At 38.0% G+C, this 14189-nt stretch overlaps 1 protein-coding gene across 3 annotated transcripts in view; it reads left to right on the top strand.

The window, feature by feature from the left end:
* Nucleotides 1–14189, top strand: part of ENOX1 (ecto-NOX disulfide-thiol exchanger 1) — a 597059-nt gene that overhangs the window by 267849 nt on the left and 315021 nt on the right. Inside the window, exon 1 of one of the 3 annotated variants that reach the window (XM_063425980.1) lies at nt 11656–11729. The exons of the other annotated variants lie outside the window; for them this stretch is intronic. The gene's annotated coding sequence lies outside the window, so the exon portion shown is untranslated. Of the gene's footprint in view, nt 1–11655; nt 11730–14189 lie in introns of those variants that run through there. 3 annotated transcript variants of the gene reach the window in all.

Here is a 14189-nt window from a genome sequence, read left to right as displayed (position 1 = left end):
CTATGGGTGGGTAACCTAGTAAGGCTAACAGACCAACAGCCCAGCTTGAATGTGTGTAATGATAGGTACACACTGAGCTGACTGGGGACATTTTCGTGGTATCCCTAGATGCTGGACACCACCACCACCACCACCAAAAGATGGCGGGTTTCAAGCCTGTATTCAAAATGGTCCCACGAAATAGAGACAGTCTAAAAAAATAAATACATTCTAATCCCCACTCCCACATCTTAATAAAATTTATTTTGCACATCTATGGCAGATCCTGTGATGTACTGTGTCGTATGACATTACTAGACTTCTGTGAGGCAGAATCTTGAATGAAAGTTAGATTGTTCTCTATATCTTTGAAATAGCTTTTACCAGAAATCATGATTTATTTATTTATTTTTTATTATTTTGCATGTTAGTCAAAAATAAACAAACAGTGTATGCTTTATCCTTAAACTCCCTGGTGAAATGTGTGTTTTGCCTCTATATAAACCCCATAGTGACCAGACCGTTTTTCAATTTTCTTACCGTTAAGGACCAGGGCTGTTTTTACATTTCTGCGGTGTCTGTGTTGAGCTATAATTCACCTATTTCATATTAAATGCACCCACACTTATTATATATCATTTTGTTCAGAAGAAACAGGGCTTTGATTTTATATCAAATATTTATATATGAAACATAATTTAATATGAATAAAATCTAAAAATAATTGAGAAATTAAGAAATGTTATTTTTTTAGTTCTGCATGGCTTTTTAACTGTGAATGTCATAATACTTTTAGCTGTTACTACAATAAAGTACACAAATTTGTATTCAGCGTGGTCTCACAAGTAAAACAGTACCCCCCATGTATAGGTTTTATGGTGTTTTGTAAAGTTACAGGGTAAAATATAACACACTACATTTTTCAGTTTATACACATTGACATTTGCCAGACTGGTTATGTTGCCTTTGAGACCAAATGTAAGCCCTGGAATGAGAATTACCCCCATGGTAGCATACCATTTGCAAAAGTAGACAACCAAAGGTATTACAAATGGGGTATATCCAGTCTTTTTTAGTAGCCACTTGGTCACAAACACTGGCCAAAGTTAGCGTTCATATTTGTTTGTGTGTGATAAATGCAAAAAAAAATAATGTAGCGCTAATTTTGTCCAATGTGTGTGACTAAGTGACTACTAAAAAGACTGGACATACCCCGTTTGCAATACCTTGTACCTTGGATTGCCTACTTTTGTAAATGGTATACCATCATGGGGTATTTCTCATTCCTGGGCTACTATACAGTCTCAAAGGCAACAAAACCAATCTGGCAAATGTGAAAAACTGAAATGCAAGCCTTATGTTTGACCCTGTATAAGGCTTCTGAAAACACCATAAAACCAGTACATGTGCGATACTTTTATACTCGGGAGACTCCGCTGAACAGAAATATTAGTGTTTTAAAACAGTAAAATGTAACACAACAATGATATTATCAGTAAAAGTGCTGCTTTTGGTTGAATAATGCAAAAAATGACACTTTCACTGACGATATCATCGTCGTGATATGTTTCATCTTTTTGAAACACTAATATTTGTGTTCAGCGAAGTCTCCCGAGTAAACCAGTACCCCCCATGTACAGGTTTTATTGTGTCCTGGAAAGTTACCGGGTTAAATATAGAGCTTGCGGACCAAATTCACTGGACTTTCTGCCTGGGTTGTCACAATTACTTAAATTTTAATTGATAAAATAAATCAATTATGTAAAAATATTATATAAATATATTTGTAGAACTTAAATATATATGTTTGCTGCCGACGTCCTTTACAACCGTTTTTTTGTCGGACGTACCTAGTACGTCCGCTGTCGTTAAGGGGTTAAATACTCAGAAAATTACATCTTACTTTTTTGGCTCTGTTTGTCGAAAGCAACAGTTCAGTAACTATGTTCTTTAAATTGTTTATCCCATGGATTTACTTATTATATTTGGTTCTAGTTTTTCGATGTAGCACATAATATATAATTTTTAATAGAACAAAACATATACATACATATATATATATATATATATTATTGTTTTAATAGAAAAAAAAAGTGTCGGTAGTTGCATTTTAGAATGGCTGTTTTGACCAAATTACACATACATAATGGAACAATATGTGCCTTTAATTTTGTAAACCAAATGTTTATTTTTGCTGCATTGATGCTAACCTGCAAACTCCACAATAATATAAATATAAATAGATATTTGAAAAACACACACTGTAGTACTACAGCTAATCCAATCTACACAATATATGTGTGTGTTTGTTTTATTCATTTTTTTAATTAATGTCCTGGAAAGGGTTATTATTTTAGATAATGCATTTCTGATGAGTTTTCAAATTCATATATCATTGATAGCTTTTCACAGCATGAAGCTATACATTCATTTGCTAAATTATCACTATTTAATTTGTATTATTTTAATAGTAAATGCATGTTTTTATGCAAATATATTCTTTCATGTTTATGTTATATTTTTATGAAAAAATATTGATTAGCCTTACAATTGGCAACTAATATTACAAGCCATATAACCAGTTACTTTTGAATTTGGAGTGCTGAAGGTTGCCTACCCCTGGTTTAGTCCATGTATAATCAAGATCAAATTTGCATGTTTTTTGAGGAGTGCTCCCTTCAACTCTAATGTAATTTTTTTGTCTTAATTATGTTTCTTTGTATTTATTTATATGTCCGTGGTGTAGTATGTAAAAGCTATACAAGTAGTATTAATATAAAACGTTTCAGTACAAAGGATTTCTCAAATGAACTACGTACCCATATACGGACATTGGACGACCGGGGAGTAAGAAATCTATCCTTGTTTTTGTAGTAGTTTCTTGCCAAAACAATAGCAGCTGGAAAGCTCTCTTCCTGGTTACAGATCACGGAAGGTTGAGAAGTTCCAGAAATTGACACTTGGATGATATATTAATGCATCATGTCCCTAGCTGCTTGTCCTTTTCCCTCGGGATTTACTCCCCGATGACTAGGATGTTTTATGAATTTGTGACTCTGGTAAGGAAGCTTCTATGGCTTTTAGACCAAATGCATGTAATGTTTTAGAACACTATAAATATGTAACCTCTATTTGGCTGGAGTCCCTACAGCTGTTTAGAATTGCGTGATTGTATAACCATTTCCAAATTGTAGTGGACAAACTGTCCCTTGCCTTCTACAAACAACTCCTACACTTGAGTAAATTAAATTGATCTATAAAAAAATAGCTGTGGCCTTCATTAAGTTCATGCATAGTTGGCATGTTTTAGAACGTCCTGTGGAGTGCATTGTATTAAGCCACATTGATCAGGAATGTTCAATGGTACATGTTGCTCATACTTAACGCTGCCATATTTGCACAGAATGAATCCACATATTTTGGGTGCAAGGTTCTCTTTAATCCTGGAATGGCAAACTCCTCCTTCGCTCAGCATATGTGTTTTTACATTAAATGGCAATTATTTTTATATTTAATATTTTATTGTAATGCACACTCCCCTCCCCCTACCCCCCCAGTTGATGTTTAATTTAGCAATGTTTCAGTTTTCATTAGCCCTACAGTACTATATGTAGATTTTTAAGGTATTTATTTCTATCACAGACTATACAATAACAATTTGGTACAATGTATACAGCAAAGGACAATCTGCAAAGATAGTGAAAGGTGTGTGGCACCACAATAATTGCGTACCAGGCAGACCAAGACTTGTATATAGTAATTTTTTTCCAGGGGTTATATCATCTCCACACTGACTGGTCCCCAGGCAATTATTTGCCCCACTTATGCCTTAAATAAGCCCTGCTTGCAATATAGTAACAGGCACACTGTACCGTTATAGTGAAGAAAATGATCTGCTTTATCTCACTTCCAATAGTTTACCATTGTCAGCTCTCCTATCATCATGAACATAGGCCTGTCAGAAATAAGGTTCTATTCACAGATCGTAGAGCAAAGTGCTCAATAAAGTAATAATTGTAATAAAAAGTAATAATTGATGATCTAAGGAATTTATATATTTATTTCTGCCAAATGACAACACCCAAATAATAACTTTTAATAGCTTAATACACTTTTATAGTGTATGTCTAAAAAAAGAACTTTTGATTGGAAATAGTTTTAAAGGACCACTCTAGTGCCAGGAAAACATACTCGTTTTCCTGGCACTAGAGTGCCCTGAGGGTGCCCCCACCCTCAGGGACCCCCTCCTGCCCGGCTCTGGAAAGTGGAAAAGGGTTAAAACTTACCTTTTTCCAGCGCTGGGCGGGGAGCTATCCTCCTCCGATCCTCCTCTTCTCCTCCCCGTCGGCTGAATGCGCATGCGCGGCAAGAGCTGCGCGCGCATTCAGCCGGTCCCATAGGAAAGCATTCATAATGCTTTCCTATGGACGCTTGCGTGCTCTCACTGTGATTTTCACAGTGAGAATCACGCAAGCGCCTCTAGCGGCTGTCAATATGACAGCCACTAGAGAATTAGGGGGAAGGCTAAACCCATTCACAAACATAGCAGTTTCTCTGAAACTGCTATGTTTATGAAAAAATGGGTTAACCCTAGCTGGACCTGGCACCCAGACCACTTCATTGAGCTGAAGTGGTCTGGGTGCCTAGAGTGGTCCTTTAAATTTAAATAATATGATTTAAATGGACCTTCAGACCTATAAAGCACTCTAGCTTACTATGAGTTTATTTTATTGTTTTCATTTTGAAAAAAAAAAAGTGCAGAGTTCACTAGATGTTGCCCCTTTTATACAAGAACTAGTTAAACCCCCGTGGCTGTCAATCTGACTACCTGTTCTGTTACTTCCTGGTTTGGTTAGCTCAGTGGAGATAAACTCTAGAGGCAGCAATTGCTCAGAGCATCTGCCTTGCAAAAACTTCACATTGAGCTCCATTGTGAACTATGTGATTGGACAGCCACATGAAGTCAGGGCAGGGTTCAAAGGGGAGGGATTGTAAATGTTTCAGAAAGAAAAAGTGCAGCTTTGGCAAGCTGTTTTTAGACATACCCCCAATGGAATAATGTACAATTCAATGCTTGCACATTTTGACTGGGATTATATCTGCTAAACAATGATTTTTTTATTTTTTATTTGTTGGATGTGGGCAGTGTAGTGTTCCTTTAAGATCATCATCATTCTTCTATACATTGTTTTCTTGTTATTGGCATGTTAAAACTCTAATAAAAAAACTAAAATATGATCACAAGAAAGTAATTCATTTTACGTTATGAGATGGCAAATGGATAGTAAAAGATCATGCTGTGAATTATTTGTTATTGAAAACATGTTTTTATTTAGCTATGCTCTCTATTGCAAGAACACAGCAAGGAGGTAAAATGTGAAATGCTAGATAAAACGGTTGAATTTTTTGCTGTGAAGAAACGTTTAGCGTTAGGGCTGTGCTGTAATCTTGAAGTGACCCACAAAACCTTGAAAGGCTGGAAATGTAAGCTCCTTTTATGGTTCCCAGGCCTGGTGGCTATGGGATGACATTTCCTTAATGTGAGCATGCTGAAACCAGTGCCGTTCTTAACCTTGCAATGCTCTTCTGCAAAGGAGGACTTCTAGTCTGCCTGAGGGTGGTCTCACGCAGGAGGTGCTGTGATTGCCCTGAGTTCAAGGAGCTCTGAGTACGCTCGAGTTTGACTGCCTAGAATAAAGCAAGCAAATGTGTGAATTAGCCAGATCTGACAGGCACAAAGCAACCCATGTTAACCTGTATGAATTGTTAATATATAAGAGAAAGAAAATAAGAAACACACATTTTGATCAGTCAGGCAGAGGTTGATAGACGTTGAGCATTTTATTGGTTCTCTCTAAGAATAAGAAACACAACACGGTCAATTCTTCTTGCTTGTCTCACGTCCGATGATGGTACGAGTGACACGATTCAGTCCTCCTGATCCTAATGTTTTAAAAGCAATTAAAGGTACGTTAACATTTAGCTTTTTTTTTTTTTTTTTTAAATCATTTTATCCACCAGCATTTTTATAGAGTAGCTGTAAATCAGAAGAGAGTATAAATCCTTCAGCGTATTTGTTATCAAGAACATATAAGTTAAAGTGAACAAGTTAATGTCAGACTATTTTATAACCCTATGGCGGCGTCATGTTGTATAGTATTGCCTAATAACTGTAATAAATCTGATTGCTACATGTTTACTAAGTTATATCACCACTTTTTATGTTCTCTTTTTAAAAGAATTATGAAGCTGCGATTTTATCTTTAAAGAGATTCTTTTGTACAGGATATATATTGAATTTCACGATTATGTTTTGCTAACCAACATTTAGATTTGCAAATACCTTTTAAATATTTCTTTTATCTGATTCTAGTGCCGAGGGTCAGGGGGGTAAGTATATACATTCCGTGTGTGCCTCTACTCATCATCCTGAAAAGGGAAAGCTTTTTAGAACTCTTCGTGTTATACATGTTCCGATGACATGTATTTTCTATTCAAAAATCTTGTACGTTTATTACAGATGGACAAAATCCAGGGAAAATGTTCGGATTCTGGCCGAAATGGCAATTCTCGTAATTACTAAAACCACATACGGTTGGAATTTGTCTCCCCGAGAGAATCTGCAGCGATCGCCCGATGCATTCAGTGTCCGGTTTAAAAGAGGGGCTGAATGCATCGAACAGGATGCGCATTCCAAATTATTGTTCACTTGCCTTTGTGCAAGTGAACAATACTTTTAAATACCTTTAGCCTGCTGGCAACATTATCGGCCAGCAGGTAAATAGTTAAAAACCCTTCACAGCTTGAGGGTTAATTATGTGGCCGATGGACAGAGCTTGCTAGCCAGCTGCCACGTTAAAAAAGTAAAAAAGTAAAAAAATAAATAAATAAAAAGCATATGGGTGTTAATAAGGCGTTTATATTTCTATAAGGAAGGTTTTAAGTTCATGCGGCAGGTGTGGGAATGTCTACTAACTTGCTAAAACTAGCGACTGGGCAGCCATTGCTATTACTAAAAAAGGCCCTATTACATATGGATTGGGAGGACTATGCAATGTCCAGTTCCTAGTGCATCCAATGATTGTTATTTAACTGATTGGGACCTGAGTTACAAAATCTGAACGTTATCCATATTTTTAGTCCAAATGTCCCCATATGATTTTGCTCCATTCAGTATGGGGTCCTTCAAACTTAATTACCCCATTGGTAAGGTACTATTTGAGTTCCTTTATTATTCGAAAGAGTTTAAAGGAAGTCTCAAGGAATAATGTGCTGAGTCTGCACCACTCTTGGAAGACACAATTATCATTATTATTATGTATTTTTGAACACTTTATACTTTAAAACATTTTGCAAGGAAGAGCTACTTGCAGCTTTGCCTGTGAGAATGACTGTTCAAAGACTGATTAGTCAAACAGGTTTGAAAACTGTTTTAAAGCATGATTGGCCCATAGGCTAACTTCATAACATTTTGAATGGACAAAGAGGGGCAATTTAAATGTGTGTGCTAGTGGCAGTGTGGCCAGGGGCTGGACTGTTCTGAGAAATTCCAGGTGGCCTAGTGGTAACAGATGATGCAACTCAAATGTGTATCTTATGTACACAGACTGACTTCTAAACAAATTAATTATAATTTAAAAACACTTTACTGTGAGTATCATTGCTGTAAAGCTCTATTATACACTCAGACACAACGACAATATGGAAATCCTAGAAAAGCAAGACAGTGTTTTGGGGCTCAATATAGGGACTCACTATTCTAAATAGGGGCATTTGGGTCCGAATAACATAGGGGCTAATGGAGCTGCAGCTCAAGGCCCATTGGTTTATTCATTTATTTTTTTCTCTACTACTACTCACATGCTCTTATTTTGTGCCATGGAAACTTTAGAGGGATGTGTGGGAACAAAACTTGTGTGGACGGGCTTATAATGAAATTAGTTAAAGTAAAGCTGACTTTGCACACTGTGCAAATGCTCTTGGTGCTTCAGTCTCTAACACTGTGGCATGTCCCATTTCTTCTACACTCACTGCATTCACCTATTCTCTGTTCCAGGCTGCTTGCCAGTGCGCGCTAGTATTAAGGTAAGAAGAGGAGTGGACAAATGATTGCTAGTGTACAGTACTTATAAAGCGTAGAGCCAGCGCATTGTTACATGCATTTGCGCCAAGTTCACGCGCTGTTTGCATAACACACCCTTAGTTGGCCAGCCTGCATGATTGCGGTCATGCCAGGCTGGTCTTTCACTTCTTCAGGCAGACCTGACCCATTTCTGGGCATGTCTGCCCTTTTGGGTAGTGCCAATTACATGATTAGCGTCAGTGGTCCACCCTACTATCCCGCCCTCCAGACGCTGCTGTTAGGGGGTATGGATTTGATTGCGAGATGAAAGTAAGAGATTAGCATAGGGTATGTTTTTTCTTATAGCTGTGTCCTGTGAGTTTCCTTCCAGCATCACCTCCACCAAATACATGATGCTTGGGAGGTATAATTGTTTTTTTAGTGTTTTCTGTCGATAAGATTCTTTAATTAGGACAATTATAATTTTTATCTCCAATACCCAATGGACTCTTAATCCAGCCCTGCATTTGGTTGGTATGCCCAGAGCACCCAAGGATTTTTGCACTTATAATTTTATTTTATTTTTCATGTAGAAATGCTAAAAATGCTAAGTATCAAAATACTTAATGTCATTATTGGATTACAAAGTAAGACTGGATGAATTGCTTGTGTTGATGTCTCTCAATTTTGAAACCTAGTCTGCTTAAATCATTACAAAACAGGTGTAGCAGGCTGACAGTTTTACTGACCGGGATAAATAATGTTTACTGATGAAAATAAATAAGTTAATGAAATTTAATCTAGCAAAGTCTGAAATTAAGAATGTTGTTTCATTTCTACAAATAAATCCTGCACCCTCCCATGAATATGCTGAACTGTTTGTACTTACCGAGCATGCAAATAATTACTAGGATAATTATTTTATTGCCCACTGATATGCAATTATGCTTTACTGGGATTACTTTACTATATTGGGAGTTGACACAGATATAATTTGTCAATAAGTAATAGCTGATCGGAAAGAGACAGCACAATGAACGTGAACATATATTTAGATGAATGGGTTTCTCCTTAAATATGATTATCATTTTCTAGATTTACCTAGAAACCATAAATGTGATTATACATTTCTACTAGCTTGTGACTAATGAAAAAAAAAGTAATTCAGCAGGAAAAAACAAATAATTAAAAGTAATAAAACAAGTTGCTTTACACAACTATAAGATTGGTTGGGGTAGAATCTCCCTCCTCCTGAATCCAACAGTTGTGAATATATTTCTGGAACATGTACGTTGGGTCCACATTATTCTAAAAATAATCAGAAATGAGATATTCCCCGTTCTCAGATGACGAAACAACTATCCGCAGAGGTTATTTTCGGAGGTGCTTGATGGGTGCTGCGCACCCTCAAACATCCTGCAAGTGCATGATAAAAGGTTTTATAAGGACAAGCGAAAGTTCCACATGTTAAAAAAAAAAAAAAATCAAATTTAAAAAATGGCAAAATGTAGAGGAGCCTTGCAGCTACTGTTTGTTCTTCCTTAATCGAAAAGCATTCTTTACACAGTTCTGCTTGATTAAGTGACAAATTGGAATGCATGAGCTGCAGCAGACCCAATGTATATGTTTAGCCAACAAGACTTAAAATGATTATCCATCCCTGTTTTACTTTACATAACAGATGCAAGCTGTGTGACAGGGGGATTAATCTAAAGTATAGCATCAGTAAATGTGCGCAAATGTGCTTAATGCGTTCTCTCTTGTTTTCAAAGCCAGGCCAGGCTGTGTGCTGCAGCAGACAATGAGTTAAACTTGCTCACATTTCAATTACCTGTACATGCCTTTCCGTGGTTGTTCCTTTGTCTGCCCTCTTATTTAGTTTGCTGTTACAACTTTAAACAGGCACTCTGTACAGTGCCTGAATAACCTCCAATCAGGTTGGCCACGACTGACAAATTAGTAGGAGACCTCTGTCTGTGTGCTTAGTAATAATGCTATTCAGTGTGATGAGAAGGCCGCGCTATGTTTTTTCGTTCCTCTACACTCTGTCATTAGCCTTGGCAATAAAAAAATGAAGATGTAAAAAAAAAAAAATCACTATATTATTAAACATGAGTGTCTCTTTGTTATCCAAGATGTGGAGTAGTGTCAGAACATCAGTAGTTTTGATAAAAGTTTTAGAGGCCCTGTGTAGCTGGAACTTGCAAGCAAATAAAGTTATCTTGTCCGAAGCATATGTGCGATACTGTACAATAATACAACTACTCACTGTAGTGAATATGGTGCCAGAGATGCAAGGGCATTCATGGTACCATAACCACTACAGTGTAAGGAGTCAAAGTGTATTTGAAAGGTTTCACTTATGACCTGTGGTCCACCGGGTGCCTCCACTACCAGTGCTGAAGAGATGGAATTTCCCAAGCAGGTTGTTCCATTAGATCTCCTGGGTGCATTAATAGTTGAGCCTGTTCAAAAACTCATTACAATATGGTAGTCTGCAGGACAGATTGAGTGGACCTTTAAATTTAAAGCATTTAAGGTGATTGATAGAAAATGTGTAAGAATGTCATGGTAGGGGGCTATAGATAATTAACATTATTGCTTTGATCTGTTGAAGCCATATGATGTAACAAGCGAGGGTAATCGTTTAACAAACCAAATGACTGAAGAAGAGACCTGAGTGTTTTTGAAAGAGTGCACAATTAATATATACTTAGATGCGCAATAAAAGTGTCATCCTCAGCCTGCTCAACAATTACATTTCTTTGGCTAACACGTTATCAATTACTTGCTGAATTACTATTCTAATAAAACCTTGATTTAGATCATAGTTCTGTAGTTTCATCCATCCTTGGCTCAACAGGTTACACAAAAAATATTTTTATTAACCAGTAGTTACTTTACTTTTTTTTTTACTTTTTCCTTTTTCCTGGAAGAGCAATTTCAACTCCATACCAGCCAGTCTGAATGTTAAGAGTTTCCTATTATTACCTCTTCTGCTACTTCAGCTATTTTATATTATACACACAGAAATGCCAGTTATATATTGCTATTTAAAAAAAATTAATAGTCATCACAAGGTTTAATTGTCTTTTATGTTTGTTTTGGGTTTTTTGTTACTTATTCTTTACAATTACCAAACCAAACCAACGTAGCAATATAGATGGAAGCAATATAGCATGTTTTAAATTCTATAAATAAAAATGCATACTGTTTACCTTGATGTTGGGAATTAAAGTTAAGTAATGGAAAAAAAGCTAAAGCTGTTTGCAAGTTACCTGGACCCAATTATGTCCTAAGTTACTAAACAACCTCTTTAAGAGCCCCGGAGCAATTAAACCTTTTTTCATGTCGCACTAACCTCATTAGTGACACCTTTGTTTACAAAGCAGCAAGCTTCACTTGTGACCTTCTAAATACATATGTTAAGAGGTGATTTGCTGCTGGTTTACACTGGTTACATTCTGTTTTGTAGTTTCTTGACGGTAACTCCAGTCTAAAGTCTGTAACTGATTTACCCAGATATCTTAATCACACTTGACTGCTTCAAGGTATTACATCCTTTAGATTTCTTCACTTCCAATATCGCCTCCATGTACCCAAGCAAGCTCAGTCACTCAACACAGCCAGGTTTTAGTCCTGTGGATTCTTGCCTGCTTACTGAATGCAATTGATGTTTTATTTCTTGGTAAGAACACTGTGCATACTGCATGCTAGCAATTTCTTTTTAAAGGAAAGATGTGTATATAGTAATTAGTTGGGGTTAACATTCCTACAAGGTATCAGTCAAAGAAAATAACTGTTTTATGTTTAGCATTTGATTACTTTTATTGAAGTGTAGATGCTCTGAAGAAGCTGTAGATGTCAATGCTGACGTATAGGTGCTGGGATGCTGCACACATAAAACAGTTTGCTTGATATTTTATGTCTTTAAAAATACTTGTGTACATTAATTTTCTGTTGGTACGAATACAAATCCACTAAAATATTTAACTAGGCTTTTTTCCTGCTCTGCTTTATTGTCCTCCAATGTTCTCCAATGTTTTTTCGATTACTTTGCCAATGTTCCACAATTACTGGTTTAGAGAAGAAAAACCCTGAGTGTGTTTATAAACATGCAAAGTGTAGGGTCGTAGAGTGTCATACAACTTGGGCCAGATGCTTGATCATGCTGATTGTTGCTTTTCACCAGTCTATGTTTGGTACCAGAGTATGGATGGAACCAGAGTATGGATAGAATCACAGGCAGTGCTTTTCCCTCCAGGAGGAAGATCTTGTGCATTATCAGGTGTAGCCAATACAGCTTGTCCTGGCTGTTGATAGTGCACACCGAATAGTTTTAGATTTCTGACACTTTGGGCGTTAAATTTTTTTTTAAACAAATTAAATATCCACACACTCCAGTTTGCTATTCTTTTGTAACATGTTTTTAGCCTATACTCTTGATATCTTTGTAATTCTTTTTTTTCTCTAGCATAACTTGTAGCAGGTATACATTTTGTAGATACGTTGTCAAAATCAGATGTTTTTGATCACTGCCTGAAAACGTAGGTTCTTTTGGGGAGTGCTGTTTATGGTAAACACCAGCCATTAAAGCTTTTACTGATTAACAAAAAAAGACCAGTAAAACGTTAATAAATAGCCATATTGCACCATTTAAAATACACTTCTAAATGTATGTGACTTTCCTGCTTAGATGTTTTGAGGTATGTTCACTAAACAAAGGTTTGTGAACCAATATTGGGACACATATCTCATTTTACCATAACATATGTGTGAGAATTGGTACTTCTGGTGTAATAGTGTCCCTTTAAAAGGGGAACTCAGTGCATCAGAACCACTACTCCGTCCCTGCAGTTTGACAAATGTAAACATTGCTGTTTGTGTACAACATTTGTCAGTCAGAAACCCTCTAGCGTTAGTTATTCAGACGGCCTCTAGAAGCACTTTTTATTGATGATGTTCCATAATTGAAGGGCCACAGTGCTTCTCTATGAGAAGGAATGGATTTATCCAAAATCATCAATCAGCATGATCTCAGAAGAAGTGCTGCATCCGCAATACCACGACTGGGATCGAGCTGGATCAAAAATCAGTTTTGTTTTGCTTATTCTTCATTTAACAATGATGGAGAGGATCACTCTAATATTATCCATTTATTTGGGCACTCAAACTGAAACATGGAGCTATTTAAAGGAATTTATAGCGTTAACACACTGAACACAAGTAGTAAACAATATTACTGAAAAGAAAATGCATGTGTGTTGGTGAAAACTTCACTTTCATTGTATCAATTCCATTAAAATACCGTATTTATCGGCGTATAACACGCATTTTTTCCCCCTGAAAATAGGGGGAAAATCGTGGGTGCGTGTTATACGCCGATACCCCATAATTACTTACCTGTCCTGAAGCGTGGGCCGGCTTCACAGCTTGCACCGCGGTACAGGAACTTTAATTTCATGTTCCGGTTTCCGGCGGGACTGAAAGGAAGTGTGCACAATAGTGTGCACACTTCCTTTCAGTCCCACCAGAAACCGGAACATGAAATTAAAGTTCCTGTACCGCGGTGCAAGCTGTGAAGCCGGCCCACGCTTCAGGACAGGTAAGTAATTATGGGAGGGGGAGGGGGAGGGGAGGGGCGGGGGAGGGGAGGGGAGGGGAGGGGAGGGGGAGGGGAGGGGAGGGGGGGGGGGGAAGTACACTATGGGAGGGGGTGAGGGGGGGGAAGTACACTATGGGAGGGGGTGAGGGGGGGGAAGTACACTATGGGAGGGGGTGAGGGGGGGAAGTACACTATGGGAGGGGGTGAGGGGGGGGAAGTACACTATGGGAGGGGGTGAGGGGGGGGAAGTACACTATGGGAGGGGATGGGGGGGAAGTACACGAGGGGAGGGGAGGGGGGGGGGAAGTACACGAGGGGAGGGGAGGGGGGGGGAAGTACACGAGGGGACGGGAGGGGGGGGGAGTACACGAGGGGAGGGGAGGGGGGGGGGGGAAGTACACTATGGGATGGGAGGGGAGGGGGGAAATACTATGGGAGGTGGGGAGAATACTATGGGAGGGGAGGGGGGGGAAAATACTATGGGAGGGGAGGGGAGGGGGGGAGAATACTATGGGAGGGGAGGGGAGGGGGGGAGAATACTAT

The sequence above is a fragment of the Pelobates fuscus genome, chromosome 1 (assembly GCF_036172605.1).
Source record: "Pelobates fuscus isolate aPelFus1 chromosome 1, aPelFus1.pri, whole genome shotgun sequence".
Lineage (NCBI taxonomy): Eukaryota > Metazoa > Chordata > Amphibia > Anura > Pelobatidae > Pelobates > Pelobates fuscus.
This window is presented reverse-complemented; position numbering and strand designations above follow the sequence as displayed.